Source organism: Vanacampus margaritifer, chromosome 11, assembly GCF_051991255.1.
Source record: "Vanacampus margaritifer isolate UIUO_Vmar chromosome 11, RoL_Vmar_1.0, whole genome shotgun sequence".
Lineage (NCBI taxonomy): Eukaryota > Metazoa > Chordata > Actinopteri > Syngnathiformes > Syngnathidae > Vanacampus > Vanacampus margaritifer.
Window position 1 is genome coordinate 13,967,615 of NC_135442.1, and position 21,201 is coordinate 13,988,815.

The 21,201-nt window shown below is 36.8% G+C and overlaps 1 protein-coding gene and 1 long non-coding RNA gene across 2 annotated transcripts in view; one reads left to right on the forward strand and one right to left on the reverse strand.

Moving 5' to 3' along the window:
• Positions 1-377: 377 nt before the first annotated feature.
• On the reverse strand, positions 378-17,643 carry LOC144060235 (uncharacterized). The gene is made up of 2 exons (XR_013295880.1): positions 17,465-17,643; positions 378-1,153 (listed from the first exon to the last, which is right to left on the reverse strand). It is a non-coding gene; the product is annotated as an uncharacterized LOC144060235 (long non-coding RNA).
• Positions 17,644-20,214: 2,571 nt separating this feature from the next.
• st6gal2a (ST6 beta-galactosamide alpha-2,6-sialyltranferase 2a) overlaps positions 20,215-21,201 on the forward strand; it is a 49,682-nt gene continuing 48,695 nt past the window's right edge. The window contains exon 1 of the mRNA XM_077579974.1: positions 20,215-20,423. The gene's annotated coding sequence lies outside the window, so the exon portion shown is untranslated. The remainder of the gene's footprint in view (positions 20,424-21,201) is intronic.

Sequence of the window (21,201 nt, forward strand, 5' to 3'; positions counted from 1 at the left end):
TTCATAATATGATGACTTGATTTCCATCACATGACGCCATTTTGGACTTTTTTAAATCATAAAATTACATTATCATAAAATTGATGTGCTCATTATTAGCTATCATCATTTTCATTCTCATATTCTAAATCCATATCTATCTATCTATCTATCTATCTATCTATCTATCTATCTATCTATCTATCTATCTATCTATCTATCTATCTATCTATCTATCTATCTATCTATCCGTCCGTCTGTCTATACATCAATCTGATATACAGTACTTGCCGTTGTTTGTGGTGTCCCTCAGGTGTCAATGCTGGGTCCCCTGCTGTTTAATTTGTGCATAAATGGTTTGTGTAATGTATCTAAATTCTTAGGTTAATAATTATATATCCATCCATCATTTTTTTAATAACGTTTTACCTCCAGATAATGGACATTCTCACAGTTCTAAACTCTGACAAAACAAGAACAATAAAAATCCATATCATAAAAAAATATATATTATTGTTTTACAACTTTATACATAATGTGGACCTTGTTAGGGTAGGATACAATTACAGTAATAGCAACACTCAAACGTCCTTTGTCTCCCTAAATCCTGCTTATCACACACGCACATAGAGCAGGTTTTGATGAGTTGTGCAAACTTTGTGCTGATCAGCATCCTATCAGAACGGAAGTTTGGGATATTTTGTCATGAAAAACATTCCACTGATTTTTTTTTTGCCCCTCAAAGCCACTGTAGCATGATGTGCAAATGACGTGTAACAAATACATGCATGCACGCACATCAGGGTAAAGAGACAACCAAGAGGAAAGGCAGTTGTTGTGGCGGGGGAGTTTAAAAAAAAATAAAAAATTACACGCAAGAATGCGTATTCGGCCTCCTCCCCGCGGCGGCTGAGTCTGGAGGTGTATCAGGCGCACCCTGTGGGAATGTTCTTTTCATCCAGCTGCGCTTTCCTGCGACTCGACTTCCCTCCTAAGCCTTCTGTATTTTCCTCAAGGTCAATGCAGATATAAAATGGCGCAAAGTGTTCAGGTCATGAGACGGCAGACTGCAGGAAGAAAAACAGAAAAACCCAAAGGAGTTCTCATGTTGCACCTTTCGTCATTTGCCGTCCTCTTGTTGACAACACGTTGCCTTGACCTTCGCTCACTCTTACTGTATCGAACAAAAACATACACGGAGTACAGTTATTGAATTTACATCTGTCTTTCTTGGGCAATGACCTAAAAAAAAAGAACTGCAATTCTCTCTGTCAAACAATAGACTGAAATGAAAAGAAAAATGAAATGTTAGGAATAAAATACTGTAGCATGAAAGTTCAAATGGAAAGGCAATTTTTTTGTGAATTGGGTCTAGACCACCCTTGTAATCAAATACTAATTGGACCATATGAGTAGCACATGGGCCTGTACCAAATATAGCTCACCGATGGTGAGGCATTGTTATTTACTAGGAATGTTGCATAAGTGAACACTTGAAAATGTAAACGATGGAAGACATTTCTTGAAATAACGTGTTTGTAATTGGTAAAATAAAAACGGCTGTCACTAGCAAATCTATTTAGAATTATTGATCCTGTCAATTAATTGGGAAATCGCCCGCCCCCATTTCAAGACATACATTTTGTCAGCCAATTTTTGTGGTCGACTTAGCCAAGGTGGCCGATCTTTTCCTATAACATATCATAATAATAACATATGATTCAATGTAATTTGAACAGAATTGTTATTTCAGAAGTGTGTATCAAACTGGTAGCTCTTTGCACTAATCAGCAGTCAAGAGGTAGCTCTCAGCTTCAAAAAGATTGTGAATCCTGCTGTCAAGCAATGCTCTTTGCGTAACAGCCAATCGATCCTTCTATATGTTTAAACTAGCAAACAAATCTTCTTTTTCCAAACTAGAAAATTTATCATCTCACAAAATGCAGCAGTAGATTTTAAAAGGGATTTACAGCTGTCGCTTTTTGTAGCACTAAAAAAAAAAAAAACAGGATTACAGGATACAACATACACTACAGTATTTCCTGTCATTCTTCTTCTTTGAAATGTACACGTCTCAAAATAAATAAATGTGTTGTTTCTAGTGGTTGAAAGTGGAATTACACCAGATTATTATTATTATTATTTTAACAAGAGTGACATTAAAACAGTCATTAACTGTAATGTAGAAATAATAATTATCATGTTTACTGTACATATGGGCTTGTGATTGGCTTATGTTTTTCTTGGAAGTGCTGGTGGGCGGAGCTTCCCTATTGCACCACTTGGCAATTATTGCCATCTGGGATTTAAACTTGGTGGAAGCTGCCGGATAATGACTTGTCACCACTGCAACCAATGTTTGTATTTCATCAGTCCTTTTCTAGCCAGCGAACTGTACTTATGTCTGCTTCTCTTGTGTTTTCATGCCTTCTGTTTTTCCACTTCCTTAGCTACATTTGGTTCCATGTTTTGTATTTCTACCTTGTGTAGTTTAGCATCCCCGTTCAGCTGCCTTCAACTCAACAGTGGTATTTGGCAACACAAAAATAATCATAATAATTTTTTAATTTTCATTTTTTAAACAATGCCCGCCCCCCTATGGGCCTCCCCTATGGTAATGGGTGTAGGTTAGAGCTTGTTATATTGATGTCCTTGGGAAACTTCAACTACACTCTGCCGTGTTTTGAATATCACAGTGAGAACCAGATTAGATTATTTCGAACAATAATAATGTCCAGTATTTAATTGCATAACACAACTTCTCAGTCTGTTGGAAAAACAAGAAGTGTTCAATTGCATTTTGTTGTTCTGAAAGTTCTTTGGCTTTTTTTGCAACACAGCGCAAGTGACTTTGGTCTAAAATAATCCTAATTTTTTTCGCATCCCTGTGCCGAGTGGCCTCCGAAACAAAGCGGACAAAAGGAAAAGGTTTTGTTGTGGAACTTGAAGGGTGAAGGCTTGTTGTGATTCAAATTTGAGGAGTTGTTGAGTTAAGGCGGGACTCGGCAGCTGAATGTTGGGCACAGATGGTCTTACATCATTTTGCTTTTTGCTTACATGTTACTGCAACTAGTATTTATCTGGAGGAGGGTTTGAGCTGCACAATAAAACAAAGGCACTGCTTTTTTAGTTTTCACGTTGAACACTTTGAATGAGCACAAACATGAGATAATTTATAATGCACTCAAGAAAATATTAATATATATATATATATTTTTTTATGAAATCAAGTTTTTATTATCTGGACTTGATTGTTATAATCTGACTTCATCATTGTTTCACGACTTTGGCATGAGTTGGGATTTATTTTTAATTTTTTACCTATATGCATAAATTAGATCCTCACTTTTTTTTCAAGTTAAAGATTTATTTCCTCTCATGCTACAATTTGAATCTTGTCAATCGACATATTTCCCATCACATTATTACACTAAATTTGAAAGAATACACTTGACCTCATCTTTTTTTCTTGTGGCGCCACAACTTTATCCACACACATTTTCTCCCGTAATTTTTCTTCTTCATAGTATTAAATTTGATTTAATAATTAATTAATTAATAAAATAAATAAAGAAAGAAATTAATTAATTATAAATTAATTGATTTAATTAATTTAATAACATCTAATTAAATTTAAAAAATGTGCTTTCCTTGATAAAACCTAGTTTTTTGTTCATTTAAGAAAAGTATCTCATAATACTATGATTATAATAAACTACAAATTTATTTCTGTAATATTAGGAATTTATTATACTAAAATTACATATTTTCCCCCATAGTATAATTATTTTTTTCTCATAAAATTAGCATTTTTAGCTAATGTTTTTTTCTTGTGAGTTCTCAACTTTAATTTGTTAAATAAAATCAAAAATGCAAAAATAACTTGACTTAATTCAAAAATAATTTTTTGCTTCAAATTGTACCTATCAGGGTTTCTTTGACTATGACTTCATTCTTGTAAAATTACAAATGTTTCAAAGAGAGTACTGTATTACGCGTTTCTTGTAATAAAAGTCTAATATTTAACTCAGAAAATGTATCCTCATTAAATTACAATTTTTTTTCCTAGTAAATCCTCCCTATGACTTTATATATAATCTCATAATTTGACTGTATTTTCATAAAAGTAAATGTTTTTCATTCTACAATTACAAGCATGTTAATTAAAACATAACACACAATGTTCTCACTTCATTATTGTAATTTTTTTTCTCTCTCCTCCGTCCCTCCTCTTTTCCCCCCTGAGATATTGAGCTAAATTCCCCTCCAGTCTTCCTCCTGGGCACCGTAGCTAAATGTGTCCCATTACTGTCTCCCGATGTCTAATTCTGCCATCCTAATTCAGTCCTTCTGTCTGTGCAGAAGCAGGAAAGCCTTTCTCATTACCATGCAGGCCTCCACTTTAGCTTCCAACATCCCTCATTATATCTAGAGGGGAGTTGGGGCTCTTTTCTGCATTTGTTAAGCAACAGAATTTTGAAGCTTGGATTACAAAATCTCATAATGTTGGGTTCAATGGTCATTATGGCCGCACATGTCATGTTAATGCATTTTGATGTTTAAATCATAATATTACTACTTTGTTTTAATTCTTGTAGTATATTTTTATGATTTTGTTCTAATAAATTTACAAAAAAAATCTTAATCACAAGACTTTACACAAGTGTTAACTTTATCCAAATAAGTGCTATTTTTTTTTTTTTTTTTTTTTTACGATTCAGAATTATGGCCTCATGAATTTGACTTTGGTAATTATGGTACCCAATCAATATACAGCAACACATTTATTTGCTCCATGGGCATATCATTTTTGCATTTCTGCCAGTGTCCCAATAAACAGATCCAAAAAATCATTTATGGCATGACAATGTAAATGTAAACAAATTATATACAATACAGAGGAAAACTAAACCGAATTGTTGTACTTGGTAGAATCACAATTATTGTGTTCCAATAAGGGGAGTCCGACATTCTTCTGTTCAAGGAATGCAGGTCAGGCTTTTACTTGGATTTTATTAAAATTGTATCTGCTTTTAACAGTACTTGAAAATGGTGTCTCTTTTATCAATTTTGATAGCTATGCCATTTTATCATTTTAAAAGGAGGACTTGCAAGTTGGTGCGAATGCGGCAGCACAGCATATGGCGGTTGTGTGACCTGAAGGTGTGTGTAAAGTTTCAGGCATCTAGCAAAAGAGGAAGCACGTTGGATAATTACACCTTTTGAGTTTAAGCTTGTTATTTTAGACGAATGAAAAAAAAAGGGGGGTGTTACTGTGATTTTCATGTGCTGTGTGGAAAATGAGAGAGGATAATCCTTAAAAGGAGTCAGCGGTGCCTCAGTGCTGAACGCTTTGATACATCCCTTTGGAAAAATAACTGGCACTGAGGCCAGAGCAGAGCAGAGGATAGAAATGTGTTTGCATCCATTTTGTACCAAATTCTGTACATTCCCCATCCACCTTATTTGGTTCTCCTACACCAGTGATTCTCAAAGTCTAATAATATTCCATTTGTTAGACTAAAACCTTTGCATGTTTTTCATGAACACTTAGACTTACTACACTACTGCATTTTAATGTTGGTCATGTTGATGCTACTTGGAGAGTATGTTTTTTTTTAGGTAGTACTTGTAAAAACTTTGAGAACCACTGATATGTAATGACTGAATTCTAATAAAATCAGTTTTTCAGAAGAAAATAATGCTCAGTTTTGACACAGAAACTGAGAGGTATTGATTTTAACATTGCTATATTTAGCAATTACCGATTTGAGAGGAAGAGCGAGCAGTTACGCACAGAAGAGGAGGAGCAACTTGAAAGGGACACTCCAAACACGGGTGCCTTTTTGCTCTGTTGATTAACCAGTATTGCCCTAAATAAAAAAAATAAATAAATAAATAGTGCCAGTGGATACTAGTTAGTCCCAAGGACAGCATGAGTAGGTCACATGAGTAGGCCTGTTCTAAAAATACCTCACCAGTTGTGACTTTTTAAGATACAAGGCCGTTGCTTGGACACATTTTTGTTTTACCTTGCGAGTGAAAAAATTTGCGATACCAGCGTCATATGGTGGCAGTGAGCACAACTCACTTTACAACAAGCAGCATTTTGGCCACCCCAGTTTGAGTTCACAGTCAAACTGAACATACACCAAAGAGAATTAAATGTTGTGTGTTCAAAACACTCACAAATTTGCCAGCTCAGCGCTTTTGAGAAACGCCATAGACGGACTAATGAATAGCAACCCATGATGTATTTTATATTTTATTTTTTTTAACACAAATGGTGCAACACATGTAGACAGATTCACAAGAACATATTCTTTATTGTCTGCATAGAACGACAAATAATACTTAGGCTTACTGAGGAGTTTTGCGTAATCTTATTAATTCTTTACATTGGAATTATGTAATTGCTGTATGTTTTGATGTAGAGCTAGTTTTATCATTAACAACACATTGCAGACATTTTGGTTGTTAGACCCATAACCTTACGTCCCGACCTTGAGACTCTCATCTGCCTAGTTGTTAAGACAACACAAAGCATGTGAGAGTGATTGTTTTGACAACATAACCGTGTGTCAGGGCACGCTTAGCTTTTAACTCATTCACTGGCATTGATGATAGACTCAAAAATTCATGTGAACTATTTCTATTAGTTTAACATTTTTTCATTTCATCTCATTTTTTATGAAAACCTAGAATTGTTTTATTGCACATTTATAACAGATATAAAATTATCATGCGATTAATTACGATTAAACACCCCTTATTTTTAATATAGATATTTTTTAATTCGGCCCGTCAGACGATTCCAATTTTTAATTATAATTAATCACATGACTTCACTAGTTAACTAACGATTAATCACACATTTTATATCTGTTCTAAATTAAAAAAATAAAATAAATCTAGGTTTTCATACTCTTGTTAGCAAAAGTGGATTCTTTTAAAAAACTAATAGAAATAGTTAAAATTAATTTTTGACATCAATAGCCGTCAATGGCAAGTAATTATATCATCATTTCAGAAATTCCACCACGCTAAACACACTTAAACGCCATCATGATCAACCCTTCTTTCCTTAAAAAAAACAAAAGATAAATAGTGTTTGAATAAAAAGCTAACAGATGTGTATCCGATATGACATGGTCGAAAATATCAATATATCTCACAGTTGAATACAGTATTGGATATCAGCCAATGTCACTGCAGTGTAAACAGACGGTTGGGATGTAACCTGTCGATGCGAATCTGACCGCACTCAAATACTGTACAGCGACTGGCGACATACACGCACGCACGTCTATCCAAATCATTTGCATCTCACCGTTGTTCACAGTCCATTGTCCACACGGCAAAGTCCACTGAAAATATGTTTCATAATGTCGTGTTTCTGACATTTGGCTGCTCTGCCACTCACATTGTTTTGATAAAGAGTGAAGAGTATGGAGCAGATGTTCATGATTTTGTTTCATAAACCAAGTTGTTGGCAAGATGAGCACGTTTGCCTCACAGTTTTGACGTTCTGGGCTTGAATCTCAGCTCTGGCCTTTCTGTGTGGACACATATGACAAAAGTAAACTGAAAATTCCGTTTTGAAATGGGGATTTATATATTAAGAGGAAGAAAAAAAAACATTCAAAGCTACCTGGCCCCATGTGGAAAAATAGTGTACTTGATCTCCTTGTTTCTAGTTTACTGTACAAGAAATGATTTAAATAGAACCTTATTGACAAAATGAAATCAATCCAAAAAGTACATAAATCCAAAAGCTGCAACACTGCCTAACCCTGACCACACATCCCTGTTCGTTACCCCGATGTCCTGTTTTTCAGTGTTTGCTTCTGCTTTTCAGTTCACAAAAAATATCAATTATCAAACATGACAAAGACCTCTGTTGTTTCTTAACCTTAGCTTTTAAATATTCAACCAGTAGAACAAAAACATACACACGCGGCAACTTCCGCTAATAACTCAGGTTAATCTCAGCTCCTCAATGCCAGAAGATAACTAATTTCTTATTAGCCAGAGCTTTGGCATCATCATGTGACATATTAGCGTTACAGAGTCCAAAAATACTCAAGAGAGTCCTCAAATAGTTGAGGGTTGAAATTCCACAATCACTGTATTGTGATTATTATTGAATTTGCAAAATACTTCAAATAACTTCTCTTTAGAGCCACAAAGATCAATGAAAAGAAGTAAAAGCAAACCAAATCAAAACATATACCATATCAGTGTCAATGTGGAATCTGGGACTTCTTTTCCATGCCGAAAATGAATCATCATTAAAAAAAAAAATGTTTTAAATGTGCAAACGTCACTACCGCTCGTTATGCAATGACACACTTCACTCGTATTTAAAAGTCGTATTTAAAAGTCGTAAGGAACCTTGACTGTAAATTAAGTGGCAGTGGATTACATAACAACAGACTAAAAGACACACAGCACACAATCAGCTCCATTAAAGTCGCTAAATGTGAATAAATGTTCTTTTCACAGCCGATTAGTCAAAACGAGAGCGTGTATTCATTTTGCGCGGAATGTGCACACAAGCTCGGCATCCCGGGCGTCATACACCGACCTGTCCATCAAATATGCGGTCACCATGGAAACAACCCAGTTCCAAGCTGGCGCATGGCAGATGCGGCGATATAATGGAGGACCAGACGGAGCCTCGTCTGCCCGGGGAGGCGATGTTCTTAAAGGGCCGGCACGCAGACTTTTGTCTTTTCCAGTATCAAAGAAAAGACACAAGGAAGGCCTGCAAAAGTGCAACGCCAGCAGACACATATTGCTTTCATTTTATTTTGATCAGGTTGTAATACACACCAGTTACAAGTCACTGCTGCAGTTGTATAAACAGAATTAGAGAAGGAAGCTTATCTCACGGCATCATTAGCGGATTCTATTAGGTGGATAAAAAAAAGAAAAGCAGATTACGAGCAGAAAATGAGAGATGAAGATCAAAATAGAACAAAAGAGTCAGGCAGTGTGAGGATGCCATCCAATGACGGGTGAAGTCTGAGAGGATTTATGAACGTCTCATTTGAAAGTAAATGACAACCTGAAATTTGGCAGATATGAGAACGAGGGAGGGTTTGCAGTGACAAAAGGTTAAAGGTTTGGTGGCGCTATCTCTCAGGAAATAACAAGCACTTACCAAGAATTTTTTTTGCACAAATAGATACAAACAACACATCTAATTAATTGCCACATTCCCCAGGAGGCTAACCTCAGGTATCAATTTCATAACGTACAACCTCAAAGGTTGAACACAATCCAGTATTGAACAATTGAACAATTTTTTCCATGCGAAGTACGTTGAAGCCTTGAGATAGAATTGACTTCACTTGTGATTTTTTTTTTAGATACGATCCGCCACTTGGGCTTTTTTTTGTTTGTCTTGACTTAAAAGCAAACATTTGATATACAAGTGTGTGTCAGACCCCCACCACTAGATGGCGGCACCAACCTTGATAACATCCAGCTACCATCACTGGACATCATGTGCGGCAAAGAATTGCTCATTTTGATGCACTTGTTATGTACGCACACGTGAATCGATTTGTGTCAATTTCAAACATGTTCAAACTGGCCATTCGTGTGGGTCTTAAACGAAGGTGGCCTAAACATGCCTAATTAAAATTAAACTGCACTAATAACTAACCAACAGAGGGTGATGGAACTGCACAAATGGAATACAACCACACCTTTTTAACGGATAATATTTAATATTGTGACATGAAGACGACGGATTTTATGGCAATTTTAATGTCGCAATATTGCTGTTATCGTTACATCCCTAACAACAAAGCAACCAGCAAATCTCTGACGGTGATTCAAATTAGGACTGGAGAAGGCGTGGAAACTTGATCAGCCAATCAAAATACTTTGACTTGAATTTGAACAAATCTAAAAATACTATTATGGGTATTGTCAGATTTAATTTTGATGGCAAAAAAAAAAGAACTCATTTGCTCCCAAAAGCGTAAAAATATCTTCTATTTAAAATGTTTGAAGTGTCCCAAAGACGTATTTACAGGTTTTTCTGTATTTCTTTTTTTTAATGCTAGAGCATACAGAAGGCTTTGATGCAGCCTCTCAACTGCAAAGAACGGTTGAAAAAATGGTAGTTATTACACAAATAGCCAGCAGGTGGCAGCAGAGCAAAAGAGATAAACCAAGGCCATGTTGAAAAAAACCCCTCTTGATTTGTGAATAATGATGAAACTTAGCTATATTCTAATGCTAATTTCTGCAAAAGGTAAACAGATACAAATATACTTTTTTTTCCTGATGAAAGAAGAGACTTTAATCTTTTTTTGGTAGGTTCCATGTTTTTATAGCAATAGAACACAATATTCTGTGGGCTTTGCAAAATCAGTCAAAAGCCAGTAAAACAGCCGGCCGGGAGTGAAGGGGATTGCTTCTGTGAAAATGGCTGGGACTAAATGAGTTAAGTAATCAATTTCATTTAGAAATGAAAACTGATTCATTGGTGTACAAAATAACATTGAGGAAGCACCAGCAGCTCGTCAGACTGTACTTGCTCACTAAAATGCTCATATAGTGTTTTGGGATGATGATGTAACCGATGTAACCCCCCCATGCTATATGCGTTGTGCGTCCCGGGATGGTTCCATCCAGTCACAAGCTGGAGGAGCAGATGAAGTGCAGAGCAGGTCAAAAGCTACAGCTGTGAGTTTTATTAAATCCATATTTTCCTGCATATTGTTTCTAAGCCTTTATGGACTCAACTGCGATCCTGTGCATTCTAATAAATGAGATTGTCAAATTGTCCATATTGCTAACAGGAAGATATATATTTGCTTTTACATCAACAGATGTTAATTTCACATTGCTGTCAACTTTTCCCATAGGACATAATATGAAGTGAATTTATTTGAGTCACCATCATAACAATTTTATTGACTGTTGGTGATGTTTTAATTAACCTTATAACTAAATGCAACATGCATGTTTTTCTAAGGACCTCCCTCATAATCCTGATGGCAAATAAACATAATTTCCTTGTCTACCCCTCAATGCCATAGACATTTAAAAGACGCCTAGGTTCAAGAATCCTATCTTTCAGATCATAATGCTGCATTGTTATGAGATTTTTCAAGAAAACACATAACATGAAGTTTTTTTTTTATTTATTTTTTTAATTTTTTAAATAAAGTCGCAATGTAATTGGTAATGAAGTGAAACTTCAAAGAGGGAAGCAAGTCATATTAACAAGTGAATTTTAAAAATATAATATTATTGTAGTAATATTAGTTTATTTATTTATTCATTGATTGATTTTGGACACTATACTTTTATTCTCTAAAAAATAGTATTCAATATTACACCATTCCCCCCCCCCCCCTGAAAAATTCTCCAAACATTATACTCATGAAAAATCAGAGCGTTTATATGTCCAAATTCTAAGATACTGAGATGTAATTGGTTTATTGTATTTGTTCTATGGTTGTTGGTCCTCATATGTAGGTATGGAACTTTTTAAAATGAATAAACATTTTTTGGGACCCCCTTAAGCTATGGGTCATGGACCTCTAGAAGTCCCCGGACTTCAGTTTGAAAGCTCCTGGTCAAGCAAATAGAAAGAAACCAGAAAAAGCAAAACTATTCCTCTTTTGAAGGAACATGATGCTTTCCCCATGGCAAAAAAGTTTACCAGTATTAATGTATGTAGTAATTTAAATCACTCTAATTGTACTGAACAGCAAGAAGTTTTTCTATGCCAAAATCATTTCCAGTTCTATGGTTATTATCACCCCCCTCCTCTCCATCATTGATACCCTGGTGGCATCACAAACACACTCACGCACACACACACATGCATATAAATAAACACTAAGATAAACCAGTCGACGTGAATGAGCCCATTATGTCGACTCGGACCATTTGGAAATCAGTCACGACTGTGCAATCAGGACAAACAGATGGCACGCAACGGCCGAGATAAGACCTGAAACGCCCGTGTGCATCGCCGTCACTATGGAGACCGTCACACTCTCGAGGGTTACTAATGGCCGTCAATTAGTTGAGAGACACAACAAAGCGGCCCGGTGTGAGAAACGGACAGATGTTCAGATACGGTTTTGTCTGCGTCACAAGGTTTTGACGGCGCTGTCATGCGCCTCCGATGATTATACAGGTAGACACGATGAGAGCTGGGTTGCTGGCTTGAGTGAGACTGACTGGCGACAACTATTAGCATAGCATCAGATGGGTGAGGAATTTATTGATTTTTTGATATAATATATAAATATTTTGGTGACAAACATCAGTAATAATATTTAATAGCTACTATGATCATATAAAAGAAAATTTAATAAAATTTTTTTTTATTTTTTAGATCTATGCCGAAAGTGAGAGGTGGGGGGGGGGTGCACAAGCATGTTGGTAGGTGACCTATAACCTGCCTGTAGGGAAGGGTTTGCTGCTTGAGTGAGACTGGCTGGCGACAACTATTAGCATAGCATCAGATGGGTGAGGAATTTATTGATTTTTTGATATAATATATAAATATTTTGGTGACAAACATCAGTAATAATAATTAATAGCTACTATGATCATATAAAAGAGAATTTAATAAAAAGTTTTTTTATTTTTTATTTTTTAGATCTATGCCGAAAGTGAGAGATGGGGGGGGGCGGGGGGGGGTGCACAAGCATGTTGGTAGGTGACCTATAACCTGCCTGTAGGGATGGGTTTGCTGCTTGAGTGAGACTGGCTGGCGACAAATATTAGCATAGCATCAGATGGGTGAGGAATTTATTGATTTTTTGATATAATATATAAATATTTTGGTGACAAACATCAGTAATAAGAATTAATAGCTACTATGATCATATAAAAGAGAATTTAATAAAAAGTTTTTTTATTTTTTTATTTTTTAGATCTGTGCTGAAAGTGAGAGGTGTGTGTGTGTGTGTGTGTGGGGGGGGGGGGGGGCAGCACAAGCATGTTGGTAGGTGACTTATGACCTGCCTGTAGGGATGGGCTTGCAGCTTGAGTGAGACTGGCTGGCGACAACTAATTAGCATATAATCAGATGGGTGAGAATTTTTTTTTTATATAATATATAAATATTTTTGTGATAAACATCAGTAATAATATTTAATAGCTACTATGATAATCAAAAAAAAATTAAAGAAAAAAGTTTTTTTATTTTTTATTTTTTAGATCTGTGCCGAAAGTGGGAGGTGGTGGGGTGAGCACAAGCATGTTGGTAGGTGACCTATGACCTGCCTGTAGGGATGGGTTTGGACAAAAATCATTTTCTAGAAGTAGGAAAATCAAAACACATTGTTAAGTCTCACCAGTATGTTTGTTACCACCTGACTTTTGAAAGTGGTCATAATCTCTGCCTATGAAAATAATGAAAAAGTTCAAAGTAAAAAAAAAAACACATAACCCAAAACATATCTGACATTGTACCATTTTCTAACCCATGCAATCAACTAAATGATTAAAGTCATAGCTTGATGAAACTACTTGTCAACCTACTGAATGTAGAAAAATAACAAGTGAGTCATGGAAGCAGATCGACTCCCATAATTCCTCTGTCATGATAAACTTCTCACACAGCTGGTGGCTTCCCTACATTTTGGCACTACTAAAATGCTGCGGCGTAATGAAAAGTGCTTGAGTGACAAGCACCTGCAGAGGGATGATAAGCGACCCAGTCAAGTGTTCATCAAAGGCTTGAGGGAGAGAGTTTTAGGAGGGGGTTACCGCTATGTTATAGCGAATTTAGTTGAATTGAAAAAAACCCCATCTCAGACCATGTTTCAGGTTTCTGATTTGTTTTTGTGATTTCTTGTTTGTCATTAGGAGCTTTACGAACACTCTTACAGTGCCAAGGCAGTTCAATATTCATCACTACCTCATTGTTAGTTGAACTAAACACAAAAAGGACCTTTTTAACTCATTCACTGCCATTGACGGCTATAGATGTCAAAAATTCATTTGAACTATTTCTATTAGTTTAAAAAAAAATCCACTTTTGCTAACAAGAGTATGAAAACCTAGATTCTTTTTTTTTTGTAAATTTAGAACAGATATAAAATTTGTGATTAATCGTTAGTTAACTAGTGAAGTCATGTGATCAATTATAATTACAAATTTGAATCGCCTGACGGGCCGAATAAAAATATATATATATTAAAAATAAGGGCCGTTTAATCATAATTAATTGCATGATAATTTTATATCTGTTATAAATGTGCAATAAAACAATTCTAGTTTTTCATAAAAAATGAAATGAAATGAAAAAAATTGTTAAACTAATAGAAATAGTTCACATGAATTTTTGACGTCTATAGTCATCAATGGCAGTGAATGAGTTAAAAGCTAAGCGTGCCCTGACACACGGTTAAGTTGTCAAAATAATCACTCTCACATGCTTTGTGTTGTCATAACAACCAGGCAGATGAGAGTCTCAAGGTCGGGACGTAAGGTTACGGGTCTAACAACCAAAATGTCTGCAATGTGTTTTTAATGATAAAACTAGCTCTACATCAAAACATACACTAATTACATAATTCCAATGTAAAGAATTAATGAGATTACTCAAAACTCCTCAGTAAGCCAAGGTATTATTTGTCATTCTATGCAGAGAATAAAGAATATGTTCTTGTGAATCTGTTTACATGTGTTGCACCATCCATCCATCCATCCATTTTCTTGGCCGCTTTTTCCTCACAAGGGTCGCGGGGTGCTGGAGCCTATCCCAGCTGGCTTCGGGCAGTAGGCGGGGTACACCCTGAACTGGTTGCCAGCCAATATGTGTTGCACCATTTGTGTTAAAAAAAAAATACATCATAGGTTGCTATTCATTAGTCCGTCTATGCCGTTTCTCAAAAGCGCTGAGCTGGCAGATTTGTGAGTGTTTTGAATACACAACATTTAATTATCTTTGGTGTATGCTGAGTTCAAACTGGAGTGGCCAAAATGCTGCTTGTTGTAAAGTGAGTTGTGCTCACTGCCACCATATGACGCTGGTATCTCAAAATTTTGCTCGCAAGGTAAAACAAAAATGTGTCCAAGCAACGACCTTGTATCTTAAAAAGTCACAACTGGTGAGGTATTTTTAGAACAGGCCTACTCATGTGACCTACTCATGCTGTCCTTGGGACTAACTAGTATCCACTGGCACTAATTGTATTTTTTTAGGGCAATACTGGTTAATCAACAGAGCAAAAAGGCACCCGAGTTTGGAGTGTCCCTTTCGAGTCGCTCCTCCTCTTCTGTGCGTAACTGCTCGCCCCTCCTCTCAAATCGGTAATTGCTAAATATAGCAATGTTAAAATCAATACCTCTCAGTTTCTGTGTCAAAACTGAGCATTATTTTCTTCTGAAAAACTGATTTTATTAGAATTCATTCATTACATATCAGTGGTTCTCAAAGTTTTTACAAGTACTACCTAAAAAAAAAACATACTCTCCAAGTAGCACCAACATGACCAACATTAAAATGCAGTAGTGTAGTAAGTCTAAGTGTTCATGAAAAACATGCAAAGGTTTTAGTCTAACAAATTGAATATTATTAGACTTTGAGAATCACTGGTGTAGGAGAACCAAATAAGGTGGATGGGGAATGTACAGAATTTGGTACAAAATGGAAGCAAACACATTTCTATCCGCTCTGCTCTGGCCTCAGTGCCAGTTATTTTTCCAAAGGGATGTATCAAAGCGTTCAGCACTGAGGCACCGCTGACTCCTTTTAAGGATTATCCTCCCTTTTTTTTAGTGTGACAACCTAGATTTTTTTTTATTATACATTTAGAACGGATATAAAATTTGTGATTAATCGTGAGTCAACTTTTGAAGTCATGCGATTAATTATAATTAAAAAATGTAATCATCTGACACCCCTAATTTTTAATCATCTTTCCTTTTCTTTTATATTAGGGACATCAGGCGATTATTATTATTTTTTTAATTTTAATTAATCACATGACTTCACTAGTTAACTCAAGATTAATCAAGAATTTCATATCTGTTTTAAATGTACAATACATGTTTTTTTAGGTTTTTATACTCTTGTTGACAAAAGTGGAAAAAAATGTGAAACTAATAGAAATTGATCAAATGAATTTTTGACGTCTATAGCCGTCAATGACAGAATTATTTTCCGCACTTTTGCTAATTGTTTTTGTTATTACTCAGTTATTAATAAGTTATTACTATCCCTATGCGTTAGCTCTGGATGCAGATTTTTTTTATTCTATAGTGTCCAATTTGCTGCAGTGTTACATTTTGCTTCTGCCTGGTAGCCACGCATCTTGCCACAGCTCTAAAAGCAGTTACTACAAGTATCTAGTCAATCAGTGTTTCAACTGCCCTGAGCAGATGCATTATGGGTCATATAAACACAAACCACAAACAAAAACATTACACTAACACTGACAGTTGTGCTCGAGTGGGGATAGCTACTAAAAACATCACAAAAGTCACAATGGAGCACAAGATTGCTTCTCATTGCAAACTCAAATGCAAACTGACTTTCCACTTTGGTCTTACAGTTCACAAACGAGGCCTTAAAACTGTTTTGCAAGCCGATTTATTGTTGACGGGCGCGCACGGCCGTGCGGCAGTAATTGCAAATTACAGCCGCCCGCGCCTGATGGAGCGCAAACAACTGAATAAATCGAGATAGCGCACTCATTTGAACGTTTGACGTTTACTGATGAGGCAATTAACGGGAGCGAATCAAACAGACACACACTACAATTGCACAAAACTCAGCTGCAGTGGCGGCACCGTCTTACCCTCACACCAAATGGACACTCTTGTGTCATGTCCGTCAGGACAGGGGACCATTTTTAATTTGATTAAATGGAGTCACAAAAGACAACTTCTGAATTGACAAAACTGACCACATTGCCTTTAATTATGTTATTTTTAATAGTTAATAATACTCATCTGTGTGAAGACACTTATGTTAATACTTTTAAACAATTATTTAACAAGGTAGGCAAAATGATCACTTTCTAGGTAATCACAATGTCTCATTACTGGTGAGCTTTTTTTTAGAACAGGCCCGCAGGCTAACTCATGTGGTCCCTGGGGGCAACCTGGAACACGCAGGCATCATATTGGGGCCCCCAGATGAATACAGTTTTAATGCCATAGGATTTATTTACTCAAGTGAATATGAGAGAAGGATTTATCAACAGTGTGTAGTATTTAGTGCCATCTAGTGGTGAACTGATAATTCATTCATTTTTAAGGAAGCCACTATTAATTTCAATAATATATTTAAAAAATTGTTATTTCACATCAACGTACATTTTTTATATAATCAAAGGTCTAGTAATCGCTAATTATTACATAGGTCGCGCCTTACAGGAGGCTAACATCTTTTGTTTCCATACCCGAAGGAGAAGAACTTCACAAATGTAGTTAGCCTCTGATGGTGCTTGCAGCTAGTGTCAGACCCAATGGGTCAACCGACGCTTACCTTCCACAGCTGGGTGGCCGTCACTGAGTCCCATGATTTGGGCTCTCACCGCTTGTCTCCCCATTTGCTCTCGCTAACTTTTGCTAGCTTCTCCCGCTAGCCAGTCTTGTTAGCCACTTCAGAGGGTTCTTGCTAGCCACTCTTACTTGCTGCTAGCTCCTGTTAGCCAGGCTGCCTGCTTGCTCTCTCGCTCGGCTTATGAAATGTGGTCTTTCTGAGGCACCGTACTTCAAAATGCACGTGCATTGAATTTAGGTCCATGCATTCTATTAGTTCACCACTAGATGACACTAAATTCTACATTCTAAATTTTAAAGGGGAGCTTTATATTTTTGTACATTTTGGAATTTAAAGAATACTAGCAACACATTATTGAGGTAAATTGCTCAATTTACACAGTATTTAATAGCTGTTGGAATTCATTCATTGAATTGATTCAAATCTACCTAATTTAAGTGGCTGCAAATTGTAGCTAGATTAAGTAGATTTTCTATGTTTTTTTTTTATAGGGTAAAACACAACAATGGGGAGATATCAAATGCCTGTGGAATTAATAGGACCGTTAATCGTTTGTAACACACGGTGTCTTTATACAACAGCAGGTTGCGGCTGTTTTGGTTAGCAATAGAGTTCAAATGGAGCCTATTCCGGTTAACTCTAGGCAAGACCATAATGGTGTAATCACCAAAACATAAAGCATACGGAATGTATTGTATGTTATGTTGAATGCAAAACAATCATCAAAGTCAGCCCAAATGATAAACTCACTAGTCACTCACTAAAAACTGTGCTCGATCTTGTGTTATAAAACTGCATGACTCCAATTAGCATATTTGTAAGTAATTTATGCCTGCTCTAAAGCCGAATGTCAAATGATGGTGAACATCGGAGCTTAATAAGCCACTACCTGGTTTCATATGATAATGGCAAGGTCAAGCAATCGACATTTGCTTTGCAACACTTAATTATAGCGTTGACATCCATGCCATCACTTCATTAGTTGCGTAAATTAAGCCGGCTATTCTCAAAGGCTGTCCCATCATTGTTTCGCTGTAAATCGTCTTTCATTTGTGAAGCGTATACTATTATCAGGATTGCGGTTCATATCTAAAGGGTTTGTAGTTTTTACATAATTTTAAATGGACATTTTCAGTGTATTCAATTGCGAAGGTTAAATAAGCTGCACATAAACATTTGAAGCAATTTTACTGGTATTTTCTCTCATGCAATGTAATCTATGATAATATTTAACGTTTGATTAATATCGGTGGCTTGTTATCTGTCCAGTTTAGCAATATTATTATCTTAGCAAGAGCTAGAGAATCAAGTATTGGTGGTGAAATATTTATTTGGGAGGTCGCTTATACTGTATTTAAATGGTTTGCTTGTTTGTATAAGAAATATTAAAATGGTTTAAAATGTGTGGTTTTTTTCCCTTCACAGTTGATTAGTTGAATGTTTATACTGTCATCATTGCTGTTCTTGCTAGCTAGCCTTTTTTTGTTGTTTTTAAAGTCTATCAGATTAGCTGTTATTAGCTGGGAATTTCTCCGTGAATAATGTTGGAGTCTTAATCTCAAAATTCAGACACAAGCATGAGGTGGGCTGCTATGAAGGTAAACAATATTGGTATGCTGTGATGTCAACGTGAATCGAAATTACAGCAACGCAAGAACAACAACTCATTTAAAATGTAAAAAGCTGAAAATTGTGGAAATGAGTGATAAGGGGCACTAAAAAAAAGAAAAGACACGAGAAAAAGTTTCGAGGTGACAAGTGGGCCGTGCGAAAACAAACAGGCAGGCGAGGGGGCGAGGGGGGGGGGTGTTGGGCAGGAGGGTTTAATGGTCTAGGGGTACTTCTTGTGTGCGACCAGACTGGATTGCGGTCAATTCAGAGTTCAATCATGTCTTCCATCTTGTATGCTGCCAAGTTCTGCTGAAGAAAATAGGCCGGGACATTCGGGCCCTGCTATACATTCATGGCCAGACACTGCCAAAGCTCACAAACAACAAAACAACTTTCCTTTGACCCACTTAGACAATGAAAATATAATATTCAGAGGAATATAACTCAACACTGCATTAACTGAAAATAGTGCGGGAAACACAATCTTTTGGGGGAGATTTGGAGCACATGTGACATCATGCCACTGTCAAAAACAAGCTGCATTAAACGCATCATTCAGAATATGACAAATTAACAAACAATACATGCAGGAGCACCGACCACTCAGCTTTCCTGTTTACTTTTACATTAGAAACACATTTTATCCGAGAAAAGCTAGAAAGTGGGCAGCTGCGGCAAAATGGAGACTGGCAACTAGGTTAGCAATTGTTAGCATGTGTCATTGATTTTGCCATTTCAAGCTGTGTAATATTAGCCACTTTGCAGCAATGACCAAACTGCTAGCCCAATAAGCAACCAGTGTTGGTTTACGCCACCCATACGCACGTCTGCATGTTCTGAATAGTACTGTAGTTGGTAGTGTTGAAGACAGTGTGAAAGCACTTTATTAGGTCAGAACATATTACATTCCTCCAGTATTAAATACTTTACATTCACGGTTATTTTAAAACAGTGAATAATAGCTTAGGTCCTTGAATACATCAAAAAAATGCTGATGAAATATAAACCCAGTATGGTTCCGAGTACAACTTTATACTATATTTTCCTAACTGTCTGCTTTAACACCCGCCGTAACTCCGCCCCCCCCACCCCCCGTGTAGCTTTGTGCAGCTCCTCAGCAGCTCCGCCCCACTCACTCAGATGTGCTTGCCCAAAAAAAAAAGAGAAAAAAAAAGAGTCGAAAGGGTCCAGCATTACCAGCAGCAACTATGTGACAGACAGACAACGCGGACCCTCGGCTCTGCTCGCAGGTATCTGCGGAGGCAAAACCGAACCACCTCCACCATCTCCCGCCGGACGACCCTCAGCATCCCCCCGCTGCGCTTTTTAGGTAAGCATTTTTTTCTTGTTGTTGTTCCGACATCCGCCGGCTCTTCTTCCCATTCAAGGCACCACGATCGCGGCGTGCGCGGGCGTGTGGAGAGCATCTGTCTGCACGCACACACAGAGAGAAATACATACATCACACACACACAAAAAAAAAACAACAATTAACAAAAAAACAATAACAACGTTTGAATGAATTACACGCTGTGCACGAGGTCTTTGTCCCGGTCGCGCGCATCCAAGCTGCATTCCCACACGAAAGGCGCGTGCACGATGGGTCAATTCCAGTGTATTAGATCAAAATAAGCAAACCTGACCCCCCCTCCCTCGAAGGGAAGGATTCCTCTTCGTGAGAGAGAGCGCGTGAATTCTGAGCGTGCACCCTGCTGCACACAACTTGGCACAACATGTTTATGTGTTTTGATTATGATTCAATAAAATCAAATCATGCGGCCAATGGCGTGGTTTGTAAATGAAGGAAATATACCATATCACATATCGAGATAAAACTGGATGCGTTGCTCTTTTTCTAAAGTTATTTGTAAATTGTGGCCAGTGTGGCAATTGTCTCTGCACTTCAATTATACTCTGTACATGCGTCAGTATATGCTGCTGTTTTGGTTAGCAGCCAAGTTCAAATATGATCAGCAGACAACTTTAATGTTCATTTGAATGGAGATGATGGAAGTATTTGTTAGCACTTTTACTATAGGGGGCAAATTGAATTGCAGTTTTCAGAAAAAGTGCTGCAGTAGAACTCAATTTATTTCCCTGTACAGCCA